Below are 16,550 nucleotides of genomic sequence, written 5' to 3' on the forward strand. Positions count from 1 at the left end.
TTACACACTGGAACTTGCTTCCCTGCACCTCTCCCATCTCCAAGAGGGCATGCCCAGGATATCCTGTTGGAAGATGTGGGAATACATAGTTGCACCAGAGGCTTCTGGCTTAAGTCGGCAGACCAGGTGACCAGCCAGCTGAACCCAGATAAATATGTGAGTCCAGTCATAATAAGCAGACAGCTTAGCTGACTGAATGTACAAGCGATAAACAGTTATTGTTGTACTAAAAGCCCAGTGCATGAATTTGTGCACAGGTGGGGTCCCTGGGCCTGGCTGCAATCAGGGTAGGGCTGATGACCAGGGAGAGGGAGAAGAGGAGGGACCGTGGGCCAATCAGGGCCTGTCAGCCGAGGGACAGATGGGGCACGGGAGGTTGGCCGCCAGCCCCAAGGAGCGAGCCAGCCCTCAGACCCCCTGGGAAAGGGGCCACATCCGCCACCACCCACCCCTGGTTACCTGTTTCAGCCCGGGGCCAAAGGCCCCAGCAGGGTCAGGAGAGGAGGCGACAGTCGCCAAGCCAGGTGCAGAAGGAATGGATGCCGAAGCTGCCGGCTGGCCGCGGGAGGTTGGCTATGGGAGCACACTGACCACCAGGGGGCAGCTCCTGCATTGAGCGTCTGCCCCCTGGTGGTCAGCGCACATCATAGCAACTGGTCGACCGGTCATTCCAGTTGTTTGGTCATTAGTCGCTTAGGCTTTTATATATCTAGATGCCTTGTATGTTTTATTTGTTATGCAGCAAAAGCTAAGTGGTATATATATTGTGAACACTGAGAAAGAAGATACCTACCAAGAAGGTCTCCTGGTGGCTAACTGGGCTCAAATTTTAAAAACAGAGACTAGCAACCATTTCTACACCAACTGCACTTCACACAGAAGCCTGCACTGAACTGCCTGCCTGCACTGTTTTTCTGTCTGCTGAGCCAGGCCTTATAAAGGAGCTCCTGGAATCCTATTTCAACCAATGGGACTGAGGCTTCCCCCATCCAAACAGAGCTGCTAGCTATATCCCCATCAACATCTTCACTGACCAATCAGAGCAGCTCATTTCTGACCAATCAGTAAAGTACCTTTTGGACAAATCCAACTGCAAGGATTTGGAGTCCTTGTTTGCATGAGGACAGACCAATCAAGGATGCAGGCAAGGACGTCTATCTATATAAGCCAGCTCCCCTCTGGCTCTGAGAGTACACCTTCCCTGTCGACCAAAGACTGATCCCTGGAGGAGATAAAACACCAAAGATATATCTGTCTCGCTGGAGCAGAGTCGAACAGACCAACATGGGCCAGAGAAGACAGGCACCAAACACAGAATGGAGCAGAGCAGACCAGCACAGAGCTAAACAGACCAGCAAGGAACAGAGATCTCTAGCAGAGAGGGGCCTGGCCCCAGGTACACCTCATAGGCTTGCTGTTTTCATGGCTATGCGATATCACAATTGAGCTGTTTCGCACTGAATAAAGTTTCCTTCTTCACCATACCCCAAATTGGGGATTCCTGTTGTTGAAATGGCACCAATGATCATCTGTTGACAATATGTAGTTTACTAACAAATTATTTTATTGGGTTCAGAAAATAGTTAATTTCCTGAAGTTTCCTCTCAAGACTACTCTCCCTGAGAAAACAAGTTGTTTTCAGACTGTCTTCTAGTGGTGGGGCGGGAGTGGGGAGGACAAATTCAAATTAGGATACACAAAATGAGCATAAGCAATTGATATGACAAGTGACAGGCTAGCAATTACTGAGGAAAAAACACACTAAGCAATCATAAATAGCAGTTGGGGCTATTTAATCTACTCCCCATAACATTAAGATTTTCATAAGAAGCAAGCTGTTTCTTAAATATATTATAAAGCATAATACTTGTTTTTTTTCCTCCTATTTTTTAAAGTAGAAACAGAAATTCCTCTTGACTTTCCTAGTGAACAAACACCACTAAAAATTTTAAGAAAGGGAAATATTTCTTACTGCTATTTATACCTCAAATTTGTATGTTGCTTTATAGCTTACAAAGCATTTTCTTTAGCACTTTCTCTTTTGACTTCCATTCAATCCCACAAAGTGGGTATAATTACAATTCTTTACTTTTACTGCTAAGAAAAACAAAGCTTTGAATAAAGAAAATTGAATAAAATACTTGGCCACCATTGCTTTGCTAAAAAGTTACAGTAACAGAACTAGAACCCATATCTTGTGTCTCTAAGCCAGTGCTTTTCCACTACATTTCTAGGTGCGGAAGAACTGTGTAAATTCTAAATACATTGCCCAATCACTGAAATATTTTCTTTGTCCATCCCTATCATATTTCTTATCACCCCATCTCCCCCAAGAAATGTATTTAAGACCAGAGTATGTCAATCTAAAGAAAAATACAAACAAGCAAACAAAACAGAAACAGACTCATAGACACAGAGAACAGACTAGTGGTTGCCAGAGGAGAGGGGCCTAGGAGACTGGGTGAAAAAGGTGAAGGGATTGAAAAGTACAGATTGCTAGTTACACAAAACAGTTACGGGAATATAAAGTACAGCATAGGAAATATAGTAAAAAATATTGTAATAATTATGTATGGTGACATGTAGGTACTGGAATTATTAGGAGGAACTTTGTAAAGTATATGATTGTCTAGTCACTATGCTGTACACCTGAAACTCATACAAAATAATACTGAATTAAACTGTACTTAAAAATAAACAAATTTTTTATAACTGCTTATCTCTTCTTTCTTTAAAATAATAATCATCGTTCACTTCTTCCACAATGTCTCTCTTCTTCACTTATCCATTCATCCATGAACCATTTGTTCCTGAACACTCATTCATTCATTCCTGAGCACCTGTGTCATGGCAAACCCTGTGTACAGTGTAGATTCTAGATGTTCATCAGCTAAATGGATTCATATAAACACAAATACTTCCATCTCCCAAACACCCCACATGCCAGCATTATACTGATCGATGTTAATGGTTACATGAATTTCAGGGAGGAGTGAATATCTGATAAAGACCTGGTAGTCTGTTAGGAGCATTTACAATTATTGATAAAAAGATACCAGAAGCAAAGTTGGGGTGGGGGGGAAGGACAAACAGAAAAATATTCACATTATATTGAAACCAAAGGATTCATCATCTCTCTAAAAAAATTATTTTAAAAGAACAGACCAGTACCAAAAGATGCAAAGGGTATATAAACAGGCAATTCACAGAATACAAATGGCCCTAACAAGTATAGAATGTACTTTATATTCCTAATCAAAAAATTGCAAATTAAAATAATAATATGATATGCTTGTTTATCTGTTTTGTACAAATAAAAAAAAGTAACTCTCACCTCCAGGATTGACAAGGGCACACCTTGTTGTAAGAATATTAACTGAAATAGATAGCTTTTCTGGAGAACAATCTGGCAAGACAAGTAAAAAATAAGTAATATGCATATGTTTTGACCCAGATAGTCTACTTCTATGTACATGGTAGGGCAAAAGTAGGTTCATGGTTGTGAGTATGCACAACAGAGTCTATTCTTATATTATTATTTATTAATTATTGTATTATTTTCCATACAAGAAACTATAAACCTACTTTTGCCCCACCCTATATAATATCCTAGGAAGACAAAAGGAGATGTTTAAGATGTATGTATACATTTCATGTGTATATATATATATAGAGAGAGAGAGTTTAATTGTAGAATTAAAATAGCAAAAAAAAAGTAAGAATTACAAATCTACTGATAAGGGATACATTAAATATAGTTATTTGGAATATTATGTAGCAGTTAAAAGAGACATTGTAGAATTTTATGCACTGACATGTAATACTACATTATTGCAACAAATAAATACACACTACAGAATAACATGAATATATTGAAACATTTCATATTAGAATCAGCCCAGTGATACTATATGGATACCACTGAATCTACTCTAGTTTATTTTTATATTATTCCCAAATATGTCAAGATTATATTTGAGAATTTGTGATTATATGACCTTAACAGGCTCCTCCAGCTCTAAAATTCTTTAATTCTAAGAACTTTGAGCAGCATAGATCTTGGACAGTGTTTTTACAAGGCCCCAATGGGTCTCCTATATAGGTTTAAGTGTCCCTTATCAAAATGCAACAGGAAAATGCTAAAAAGTGTCCAGAGTTTTAACTCTACATTGCAAAACTTTGAATTTTTAATACTACGTCCTTCATTATCAATGACAAGTCATGCTGAAAATGTTCATTTTATAGTAATCACAAATTATAACTCTTTTACCTCAATAATAATGTAAGAACCATTATATCTTGAAAAAACTAAGAAAGATAATAGAACCCTTTGAACATTTAAAGAGATAAATAGCCCATCTCCATTCCTCTCTGAAATCTATAATAAAAATATATTTTAAATAAATAAATAAAAGATAAATAGCAATAAACTTTGCTTATATGGGACTCTTAATCTACAAATGCTGACTGTCAATTAGATCCCACTGAGGGCAATCTTAGACAGCAATGGCATCTCTTCATATTGGGCAGGACTGAGATTTGCAGAAAGAACACCTGGGAATGAAAACCACTCTTTGGGCTCCAGAATCCCAAGCAAATCGCATGAATTATCTTAGCTTCAACTGTCTCATCTGTAAAACAAAGAATCTTATATAATTAAAGCATAATATGCAAATCAACCAAACGGCCGAACAGCTTAACTACCATCCGGACAACCATCCGGGACTACGTTATGACACTCACTGGCGCCAGGCCAGCCAAGGAGGGTGCGATGTGATTGGTCGGGCCCGGCCATTGCCCCATGATCGCCCCACAGAGGGAGGCCCAGGCCACCAACAGGCGGGCTGTGGCAGGTGGGCAGGGCCTCCCTCTGCTAGGGAAGCCCCATCCCAGGTGCCAGCAGCTGGGGGAAGGAAGGCCTACTCTTGCACAAATTTCGTGTATCGGGCCTCTAGTAGCATAATAATGTCAAACTAGCATGGCTCAGCAGTTGAGCCTCGACCTATGAACCAGGAGGTCACAGTTAATTCCCGGTCAGGGCACATGCCTGGGTTGTGGACTCAATCCCCAGTAGGGGGTGTGCAGGAGGTAGCCAATCCATGATTCTCTCTCATCATTGATGTTTCTATCTCTCTCTCCTTCTCCCTTCCTCTCTGAAATCAATAAAAATATATTTTTTAAAAAGAATAGTATAATAAAAATATTATATATATATATATATACATATATATATATATATATATATGTATATATATATATGTATCACATAAAAGATTTCTATTACTGTGCCTGGGACAAAATAGGTTCTCAAATACTGTCTAATAGAAACAATTACATCATTGTTGTTTTTGTTAAGGTATCTAGTCTGTTCCCTTGAATTTTTATAACACGCATAACCATTCTATTTAATTTTTACACTACATGTTAGAAAGGGATTTCTTGCCTCTCAAAAGCTTATTTGTTGACATACTCTTTCCACTATAAATATGCAAAAACATGTTTAGAAACACAGGGAGAAAGCATACTTACAAAGCACACCCCCAAATCTCCGTGTTGCTCTCCACTGAGCTCAGTGCTCTTCTTAGGCACATATGTCTGCCTCCTATCATTTCTTCATGAGGTTCAGGGCAAGAGGCCTAGTCAAGCAGATAATCTTTTGTTGCCCCTATACTTTCCCCAAACCACCTACAGATAAATGAAACAAGGGTTAAAACACAACCTACAACCTTAAATTTTTTAAAGAAATAAAAGATGAAAATAAGCTCACCCTCACTATGTACAGTTTATGGCATATCAGAGAACAGAGAAAATGCTTCTTGGGTCATGCAAAAGCCCCACTGAACTCAAAGAAACTCTTTACATCCAAGTGCCCAACCAACATACTCCTCACTTGTTACTTCCGCCCATGCCTGGTCATCCCTAGAGCTGGCCAGATCATGCAATTGTAGCCCAAGTCTACCTAAAAGTACTCTCTCTCTCTCTCAGCATGTCTATCAGAGGGTAAACTAAGTCAAGTAATTAATTTAACATGATATTTCTGAATTTAATGACCCAGTTGAATTTCTAAGCCAGTTAATGAACTATATATGCCAGTACGCCTAAAGGATATGTTTTATAAGCTGCACAGTACCACCCACATTTAGTATTGCAATTAAATAAGTAAACATAAAATGTCTTTGGTTGTAAGAAAGTCTGTAGACAGAAATATTTTCAATTCTTTGTGACTGCTTTTAAAGCAGCCTGTAAGAATCTATAGAAAGTATCCAGAGAACTAGTAGTTGTCACATCTACATCTATAAACCACTTGAAAGAAAAAAAAAACTATTCTGGAAAAGTTACTCAAAATAAACTGTGGAGAGCTCCAAACCACACAGGTCTTGCAATGGCAGAGAGGACATGCTGAGAGAACTCGGGGTTTATGCATACTTCACTCTTCTAGCAAACCATAACCTTTACCCCAGGAGCTGGGTCACAGACACACCCCAATTTCTCTGTGCCAATATGAAGCTGCCAAAGTTTTCATCTTGAATCTATACTGCGCAATACAGTAATTCACTCCATATGTGGCTACTGAGCTCTTGAAATCTGGCCAGTTTGAGTTCACATGTGCTGTAAATATACTACAATGCAAGATTTTGAAGACTTAGAAACATTAAATATGTGTGTGTGTGTGTGTGTGTGTGTGTGTGTGTGTGTGTATAATACACACACACACACAGCCTTGAATATATATATATGTATATATATTCAAGGCTGTAAAATACCTCAATAAGTTTCCATATTGACTACATGTTGAAATTAAAACATTGTGTATATATTGTGCTAAATAAATTATTAAAATTAACATCACCAGTTTCCTTTTTATTGGTACAATGTGGATACTGGAAAATCTAAACTTGTGTGTGTGGCTCACATATTTCTATTTGACGGCACTGTTCTGCATAATTAGTAAATATAAATAACAAATACTGTGCCAGGCCCTGTGCTAGATACTGTGCTTCATTCTTGGAACAACATTACAGTGCGGTCCTAGGAGGAGCAGGCAGAAGCCACTGAGCCCCAACAAACCGATCAAAGTTGCAGCGGGAATTCAATGTCAGATGTTCTTACAAAATACTCATATCACAGGCAGCTAACGTTGGGGCAACTCCCATGGTAGCATAGGAGAGACCAAAACAGCGATACAGCATCTGTGACTGGAGAACAGAAACAGAATGGCCAGCTATAACCCAGGCCAGGCAAGTCGCCTCCAAACGAGGCCAATCACCTTGACAGCTCAGGACATGCCGCTCCCAAAAGGAGGACCAGGAAGTTCAAATTCCCAGAATAGCTTGACGCAGACCAGGCTGTGGATGCCCATGCGGAGGGGGTCGCAGGCCGTGCACCCCGTCTCTCCCCACCCTGGCGCTCACACTACCAAGCCGCGGCCCCACCCCACAGCTCCATCTCCGCGCGGCCAGCGTCCCCACCCCTGGGACAAGGAGAAGTGGGACTTAAAACGTCTACACGACAGGGAAGTGGCACCGAACGGGCCAGGGGAGGTGGGGGGCAAGTACCTGAGATTGAGAGCCCAGGTCCTTAATGCCGGATCATCGCCGAGGTCCCGCCCGGCTCCCACGGCCACCTGTGATCGAGAAGGTGCAACTGACCCTACGCGGCGGCGCAACCGACTGAGCTGTGCCCAGACTCGCAGCTATGGCAACTTGAACTAGCCGCCCAGCCGCAGCGAGAGTACAGGACCCTACTGGTGCCGCTTGGCCCTCTGGGAGTTGTAGTCCGCATCATCCTCTAAGCAAGGAGTTACTAAGGGACTTGGCCCTAAGAGAAACTGCAAGTCCCATGATGCCAAACGACTGCCTTCGGGTGACTTTCCCGGAAAAAGCAAGATTCGTTGGCACCTGAGGCTCTAGGACGCGCCCTCTTTCCCTGGTTTTTTTTTTTTTTTTTAAAGGGCCAGAAGCGTATATTGAAGACAAACATTAGCTAGGGAGAGAGCTGCCTTGGCCCAGACTGTAATTTAATCAGAACAGTCTAAGATATTTATTTCCTTTACTAAGTAGTTGCATAGACAAACATAGACTATCTTTTTGTTATTTCTTGGGAAATAGGCAGGTGTAATTTCCAGCAGAGAAATGTTAAAATCCCCTTAGTATAATAATATCAGAGCCCAGTGTCTTGTGCTTCACAAATTCTTAGATCCGGAAGGGAACAGAAGATTATCTAGTCACACCTTTTAGGCCTGGAAAAAGTAAGATCTCATTTAGCTCACTGATGACAAATTAAAAGTAGAATTTGAGAATGTCACTTCAAAGCTGCTGCTAGGGTGTCATCTCTCCACTTATTTTGGAACCTGAAAGAGACATAGTCCACTCAGAGAAGTCCGTTTCAATCACGAAAAAGAAATTTTAAAAACCTCAACAAGGAACTGAGCTTTGGAAAAGTTAAGAAGAAGTGAAAATCCAAATTAGTCACGAAGATGGTCACTTCCTTCTGCCACTGATGCTTTCCTCCTCAAGGCTAAAGTCAAGTGTTACTTAATCTGTGAAACTTTCCTGGCTACCTCAAGAAGATCAAGATCATTTAAACAACATGGGTTCCCTATTCTAATCACTGTGTGCTGTAATTATCCATTTCCCTGTTGGTCCCTTACATTACATTCTAAGCCTTTCAAACACAGGGACCTAACCTTTTAAAATTTCCATCCTCCCTTCTCTCTCTCTCTCTCTCTCTCTCTCTCTCTCTCTCTCTCTCTCTCATTAATAATTATGACCTATTATATCATACTAGAGGCCCAGTGCACAAAATTCGTGCATGGGGGGGTTTCCCCTCAGCCCAGCCTGCACCTATTCCAATCCGGGACCCCTTGGGGGATGTCCGATTGCCAGTTTAAGCCCGATCGGGCCTAAACCAGCAGTGGGACATCCCTCTCACAATCCTGGACCGCTGTCTCCTAATCACTCACCTGCCTGCCTGCCTGGTCACCCCTAACTACCCACCTCCCCCCCACCGGCCTTATTGCCCCTCACTGCCTCTGAGTGCCGACCTGATTGTCCCTAACTGCCTCTGCATGCTGGCCTAATTGCCCCTAACTGCCCCCCCTGCTAACCTGATCGCCCCCAACTGCCCCCCTCTGCCAGCCTGGTCACCCTAACTGCCCTCCACTGCCAGCCAGGTCGCCCCCAACTGCCCCCTCCTTGCCAGCCTGGTTTCCCCTAACTACTCCCCCCCCCCGATAGCCTAGTCACCCCTCACTGCCCCCCCACCCCCGCCAGCCTAATTGCCCCCAACTGTCCCCCCTGGCTGACCTGGTCACCCCCAACTGCCCCCCCCCCCCCGCCAGCCCGGTCACCCCACACAGCCTGCTTGTTCAGTCATTTGGTTGTCCCTCGCTAACCCCCCTGCTGGCCTCATCATAGGCAGCCATCTTGTGAGGGTGTGATGGTCAATTTGCATATTACATTTTTATTATATAGGGTTTGATATATCAGTAGCATTAAAATATTTTTCCTGGCTGGCCAATACTGTGAGGTAGATGTTATTTTTATAACCAGTTTGAACATAAAATTATTATTCTAAGGACATACCTATGTATTTGCATCTGTCTTCGACTAGCTTGCTCACAGCTGTATTCCAGAATATACTCATGCTTGCTTCGGCAGCACATATACTAAAATTGGAATGATACAAAGATTAGCATGGCCCCTGCTCAAAGATGACACATAAATGAGTGAAGCGTTCCATATTTTAAAGAAAAAGAAAAGAATACACTCCAGCGGACACAAATGTTAACATAATTAGGAACAGTCATTAAATTGCCCCATGCGCATGCAGAAGCATTAGAGTAATTTTGTTTACATTTTAATTTTTCAAAACAATTGTACTCATTCATTTAATTCAGCAAATGTATGCTGAATCTTTCTAGGATCCAGACATTATATTAGACACTTGAAATGTAATAAAAATGAGGAGAATAACAACCTAGCTTCTGCCCTCATGTTGCTCAGAGTCAAGAAAATATTAAGACCAGTGCCTAAGAAAAAAGGAATTCCTGAGTGGGAATGTGATAAGAAACAGAGACAAGAGTCCCAGAATGGAGAGTTGGAGATTTCGGGGCTGGGGGTGCAGTGCAGACCTGAAGGTGTTGGAGGAAAGCCCATGTCCATAGAATGCTCAGCTTCTACTCAAGCGAGTACTATTCATAGTCTGCACCTAGCTGTCCTCCCATTGGTGTGAAGAGAAGACAGCCTGCATTTTGCACAGTGATTGTCCAGCACAAGTATAACCATCTGTTCCATTCCACATTGTTCCATCTAGCCACTAGATGGCCGAGCCTCCTTGTAATGTCACCAGACAGTTGTAAGTGATAAGAAGGAAGACAGAGCACCAAAGCAGGATGCTATGGGTAAGGTTAAAGAGAAATCTCCAACATCCTAATTGGAACTACCCAAAATACTCTCTGAACCAAAGCACAAAATGATCATAAATGGTTGTTAACTCTTCCTGCATCAACTTTTCAAGCAAACTACAAATCTAGGAAAGTTAAAATAGAAGACAAGATGTTGCAAAGATTGTATTGCCAACTACTTAAGGAATCATCTTCAGCTATTCATGTGTGCCATTGATCCCATAATATTCTTTTCAGCCACACACTTATTAGTTATAGGTATGTGTCACTGTCAAGAGCATCACAAATGTAAAACACAGCAATTTGTTTGCATTTAGGTCAAAATGAACAACTATTAATGCACAAATCCAAAACCATAAAATATTTTTATTATAGCTAACTAAGATAGTCTGTGTTCCACTTTAATAGGTACCTAGGGATGGGGAGGGGGAGGATAAAAACACAGAGTAATGCCATGCTAAATACCACTTTCTGATATCTGGACCATGCTAATAATTCTTCTACAAGAAGGAAAATGTAATGTTCTTAAGTTATTCTCATTCATCTGTTATATTTAAAAGCATTTTTGTGTTTAATGAATCAGAGTGCAAACACTTTTCTCTTACTTAAACTGATTGATCTTCTCATCCCATGTTTTTATTTGCCCCAGTTTCAAAGTTAGGCTAAGGAAAGAAAAGTGCCTTTCTGATTATCATAGCAATTTTCTGAGCAGGTTATTATAATACTAGAGGCCCAGTACATGAATTCGTACACAAGTGGGGTCCAGCTAGCCCAGCCCCAATCAGGGTGGATTGGGGCCAGGCCTGCCAGGAGGAGGAGACAGCGGGAGGTTGGCCGGCCAGCCTGCCCCGATCGGCCGATCAGGGCCAGTCCAGCTGGAGGAAGGTGCCGTGGGTGATTGGCTAGCAGGCCCTGCCCCCAATTGGGGTGGGAGGGGCCTATCAGGGGTCAGTGGCCAGGCAAGGGGCTGTGGGAGGTTGGCCGGCAAGTCCCACCCCCAATTGGTGTGGGGGGCTATCAGGGGCGGAGCTGGCTGGGGGGAGGGACCGTGGGCTGATCTGAGTAGTAGGGGCCCATCAGGGGTGGGGCCAGCCAGGGGGAGGGGGGTTGCAGGCGGTTGGCCAGCAGCCCTGCCCCTGATCGGGGTGAGGGGCCATCTGGGGTGGGGCCAGGTCAGGGGAGAAGCTGCAGGAGGTTGGCCAGCCTGCCCTGCGCCTTATTGGGGAGGGGGGGGGGGGGCAATCAGGGGCGGGACCAACCAGGAGGAGGGGCTGCAGGCCGATCGGGGTCGTGGGAGCCCATCAGGGGCGGGGCCAGCCAGGGGGAGGGATTGCAGGAGGTTGGCCGGCTGGCCTCACCCCCAGATCGGGCTAGTTCGCTGGCCACAGTGGGTGTCATAGCAACCGGTCGTTCTGGTCGTTACAGTGTTCCGGCCACTGGCTTTTTATATCCTCTCTAATAAAATGGTAATATGCAAATTAACCATCACTCCGCTACATAAGCCACGCCCACCAGCCAATCAGGGCGAGTATTCAAATTAACCCCAATCCAAGATGGCTACAGCCACAGAGAGCAAGGTTTCCCAGGTAACAGAGGAAGCCAAGCTTTCCATAGCCGTTGCAGGCCTAAGCCTCCACTCAAGCTACAAAGTTTCAATTATAGAAGGTAAACAAATTCAAACAAATGGCGGCAGAATGGAGCTTGAGAGAGCAGGCCAGGGTTGCCGGCGGCAACAGGGGAAGCAAAGCTTTCCACACACCCTGGCCGGGCTCACCCGCTTAAGGCTACAAAGTTTCAATTGTAGAAGGTGAATTAACTGCCACAGAAATGGCTGCCGCCCCAGCCTACAAAGTTTCAATTGTAGAAGGAAAATAAATTCCAGATACCAGGGTCTCCACTTGGGTTGCCAGGGGGCGTGATCGGCCTGCAAACCACCACAGGCCCCTCGCTCAGGCCACCCCACACCCCAAGGGAACCCCTACCCTTATCTGTGACACCCTTCAGGGCAAACCAGCTGGCCCCCACCTGTGCACCAGGCCTCTATCCTATCTAATAAAAGAGTAATATACAGATTGATCATCACTGCAACACACAATATAGCTGCCCCCATGTGGTCAAAGACCCTGCCCCCATGTGGACACAAGATGGCCACTACAAGATGGCCAGCAGGAGAGGGCAGTTGGGAGACACCCGGCCTGCAAGGGAGGGAAGTTGTGAGGGACCAGGCCTGCAAGGGAGGGCAGTTGAGAGGGACCAGGCTTGCAAGGGAGGGCAGTTGGAGGTGATCAACCCTGCAGGAGAGGGCAGTTAGGGGTGACCAGGCTGGCAGAGGAGGGAAGTTGGGGGCAAACAGGCTGGCAGGGGAGCAGTTAAGCATCAACCAGGCTGGCAGCGGAGTGGTTAGGGGGTGATCAGGCTGGCAGGCAGAAGCGGTTAGGGGCAATCAGGAAGGCAGGCAGGCAAGCAGTTGGGAGCCAGCAGTCCTGGATTGTGAGAGGGATGTCCGACTGCCCGTTTAGGCCCGATCCCACCAGGATTGGGCCTAAACGGGCAGTCGGACATCCCTCCAGGAGTCCCAAATTGGAGAGGGTACAGGCTGGGCTGAGGGACAACCCCCTGCCGTGCACGAATTTCGTGCACCGGGCTTCTAGTATATAGATGGTTATCCTGAAGACTTGGTCCAATTTCCTGAAATGAAACAAGTAAGCATGGAAGATTTTACCTACATTATGACCACCGATGGTCTTAGGCTCTACAGCAGCGGTTCTCAACCTGTGGGTCGCAACCCACAGGTTGAGAATGGCTAGCAGGGTCACCTAAGACCATTGAAAAACACAGATATTTACATTATGATTCATAACAGTAGCAAAATTACAGTTATGAAGTATCAATGAAAATAATTTTATGGTTGGGGGTCGCCACAACATGAGGAACTGTATTAAAGGGTCACGGCATTAGAAAGGTTGAGAACCACTGCTTTAAGCCATCAAGTATGTGGTACTTTGTTACAGTAGCCCTAGGAGTCTAACACAAACATCAAAAGTGCTTTAGATGTCAAAAGTTACATAGAGACAGGGGAAATATGAAAAAGGCCCAAATTGAACTTCTAGACAAGAACATTTCACCTGACATAAAAAATATATTGATGGAATCAATGGCAGATTAATTATTTCAGAAAAAAAAGAATATTGAATTTGAAGATATAAAAAATAAACCATGCAAAATGAAAAAGAGAGAAAATTAATTTGTAATTTAAAAAAGCATCAGTGAAACAAAAAAAAAAAACAAAAAAAAAAAAAGCATAAATGAGCTTTTTTGTAAAACAACTTTAATTAGCCTAATATAAGTGTAATAATTGGAATCCCCCAAAAGAGTAGAGAGACATAAGGGGACATAAAAAATAAGTGGAGAAATAATGGCTGAAATTTTTCCAACATTGATGAAAACCATAAATTCACCCTAGCAGTATAGCTGAGTTGGTTGGAACATCATCCAGTACACCAAAAGATAGTGGGTTCAATTCCCAGTCAGGGCACATACTCAGGTTGTGGATTCAATCCCCAATAGGGGTTGTGCAGGACGAAGCTGATGGATGTTTCTCTCTCATTAATGTTTCTCTCTCTCTCTCTCCACCTCCCTTCCTCTCTCTCTAAAATCAATAAAACATTTTAAAAAACAACAATAAATGCAAAAATCAAGAACCTCAAAATACTGCACAAGAAATATGAAGAAAGTACATCAAAACACGTGATAATCAAAGTACTTTCAACCAGCGATAACTAGTCTTAAAAGCATTCTGAGGGAGAAAAAAGCATGTTGCAAAAGAAAATGATGACAAAACATTTGTCCTTGGAAATAACAAGATAGTGGAACAATATTTTTAAAGTACTGAAAGGAAAAAATACTTTCAATCTATAACTCTGTACCTAGTAATGTTATCCTTTAAAAATGAAGGCAAAATTAATACTTGTTCAGACACAAAAAAAGATGGAATAATGCATACCCAACAGATCTGTACCACAAGAAATGTTAACAAAAGTGTTCAAAGTAAAAGCAAGATTATGTCTTTTTTTTAATTGATTTTAGAGAGAGGAAGGGGGGAGCGATATACATATATATATATATATATATATATATATATATATATATATATAGAGAGAGAGAGAGAGAGAGAGAGAGAGAGAGAGAACATTGATGTGAGAGAGAAACATCAATCAGTTGCCTCCTACATGTGCCCCAACCAGGGATTGAACCCAGAACATGGATATTTGCATCCATGGAGCATCATTCAGTATACTGACGTGGAATCAAATCCACCTTTCAGTATACTGAATGATGCTCCAACCAACTCAGCCACTGACCAGGGCTGTTTTTTTGTTTTGTTTTTTATTGAAAAACTAGTGGTCCAGCGCATGAAATTCATGCATGGGTACAGTCCCTAGGCCTGGCCTTTGATCAAGGCCATCTTCCTCGGCTGCCCACAGCTGGTCCCACCCCCTGCCACCACCCACCCCCAGTTCCCTGTTTGCCATCGGGTGATCGGTGCCTGACAGCCAGGGGAAGGGATGGAGAGGTGGGGTGTTCCTGCCCGCTCGCCGGCCCTGCCCCAGCCATGGGGGCCATCAGGTGATCGGAGCCTGCCGGCTGGGGAGAGGGACCAAGAGGTGGTCAGTGCACCTCATAGTGACTGGTCCAGCAGTCATTTTGCCATTAGGGTCATTTTGCATATTACCCTTTTATTATACAGGATAGTATTCCACTGTATGGATGTATCACTGTTTGTTTACCCATTGACTAGTTGAGGAACACTTGGGTTGTTTCCAGTTTGGGTTAATTATGAATAAAGCCCTGAAAACATTGAAATATACAAATTTTAAGCATACAGTCCAATGAATTTTGAAGAAAAAAACAAGTATGCATTCTCTTACCTCCAGTCTAACTAAGATACAGAACATTTCCATAACCCTGGTGAGTTCTCTCCTATCTTTTTTGAATCAGACTCCCCTAAATAGTGTTCTGATTTCCATCACTATAGTTCTCCCCTTCTTCCCAGAAAGTCACATAAACTGAATTACACAGTACGTGAAGAATTGATGCTCTTTTCATCCCAAGAAGAATTAGTCAGTAATTGAAGGCTTTTAAGAAGGAAATTGATTTATCTTTTAAATTATTATTTTTGGCTACTGTGTGAAGAATGATAAGTAGATGATGGTGTTCCACTTAAGTGTTATTTTTCTTCCATCTTTCTTGGGGGGGGGAGCGGAGGTGTATGACTCAATAAAATTCCAGGAAGTCCAGAATTTACCTTCAGGCTTCAAACCAGGTCTCAAGGCTGGCTTCAGAGCACCAGAACTGTTCCTGCCATTCCCGGTTCTTCCCAGCAGATGGCCCCAGAGCCTAGTTCCCGGCCCAGCTCGCCAAGTCCGCCTGCTGCAATGTGAGCTGACGCCGCCAGGTGACTCCTCTACACAATTTCTGCGCAAAGCGGTCGGGTTTGCGCTGAAGTTGGGGAGCAGTGAGGGTCCGCCAGAGGTATTGCGCCCCGGCTTCGGCCGCACCTCAGGCTGGCATCCTCAGAGGCGCCTTAGGCCAGAAGGATCTTGACCCCGGTCTGCCCTGGACGGTGCATTCCGCGGGGAGTTTTCTCCGGAGTGCGTGAGCGCCTTGGGGGGAGGGGAGAAGGAGGGAAGCGGGAGAGAGGGGTCCTGGCAGGCAGCGCTTTTAGGAGTCTACCCACGGGAAAAGGTGGCCCGCTGGACTTAAAGACAAGGAAAGGAGGGGGCTTCTAAACTAGGCTTTGGAAAGAGCTAAGGGGAGGAAGGCGTGGGGCTGGCTGGAAAGCAGGGTGGGGACAGCAGGGACTGGTGTTAAGTGTCAGGGAACAGACAGAGCGGGCTGCGGGGCTCCGGGCTAGGAAAGTAAAGCCAGTAGGCTTGTTTGCGTGGAGAGTTGCCTAGGGAAACGGAACACTTGAGAGCCTCTTCTTTCCCCTCTCCAGCCTCCTCTTTGGTGCTGAAGTCACAACCCCCAGGAGTCCTCTTTCTCCCACCCCTCCCTCTCTCCTTCAGCCGGGGAGCCCGGAGCGCAGAGGGCCGAGAATGAGGCGATAGTGGAGGATGAAGAAATGGCCTCGGACCCGTGGAAA

At 44.0% G+C, this 16,550-nt stretch overlaps 1 protein-coding gene across 8 annotated transcripts in view; it reads right to left on the minus strand.

Annotated features, from left to right (window-relative positions):
- Positions 1-7,697, minus strand: part of CEP128 (centrosomal protein 128) — a 354,698-nt gene extending 347,001 nt beyond the window's left edge. For 5 of the 8 annotated variants that reach the window (XM_079768176.1, XM_079768175.1, XM_079768174.1 and 2 more), the window contains exons 1-3: positions 7,557-7,697; positions 5,530-5,685; positions 3,335-3,406 (exon numbers count right to left, since the gene is read on the minus strand). The gene's annotated coding sequence lies outside the window, so the exon portion shown is untranslated. Of the gene's footprint in view, positions 1-3,334; positions 3,407-5,529; positions 5,686-7,110 lie in introns of all 8 variants that reach the window. The other 3 variants (XM_079768172.1, XM_079768171.1, XM_079768173.1) reach the window with 3 other exon arrangements.
- Positions 7,698-16,550: the final 8,853 nt, after the last annotated feature.

This window comes from Cnephaeus nilssonii (genome assembly GCF_951640355.1).
Source record: "Cnephaeus nilssonii genome assembly, chromosome: 4".
Classification (NCBI taxonomy): domain Eukaryota; kingdom Metazoa; phylum Chordata; class Mammalia; order Chiroptera; family Vespertilionidae; genus Cnephaeus; species Cnephaeus nilssonii.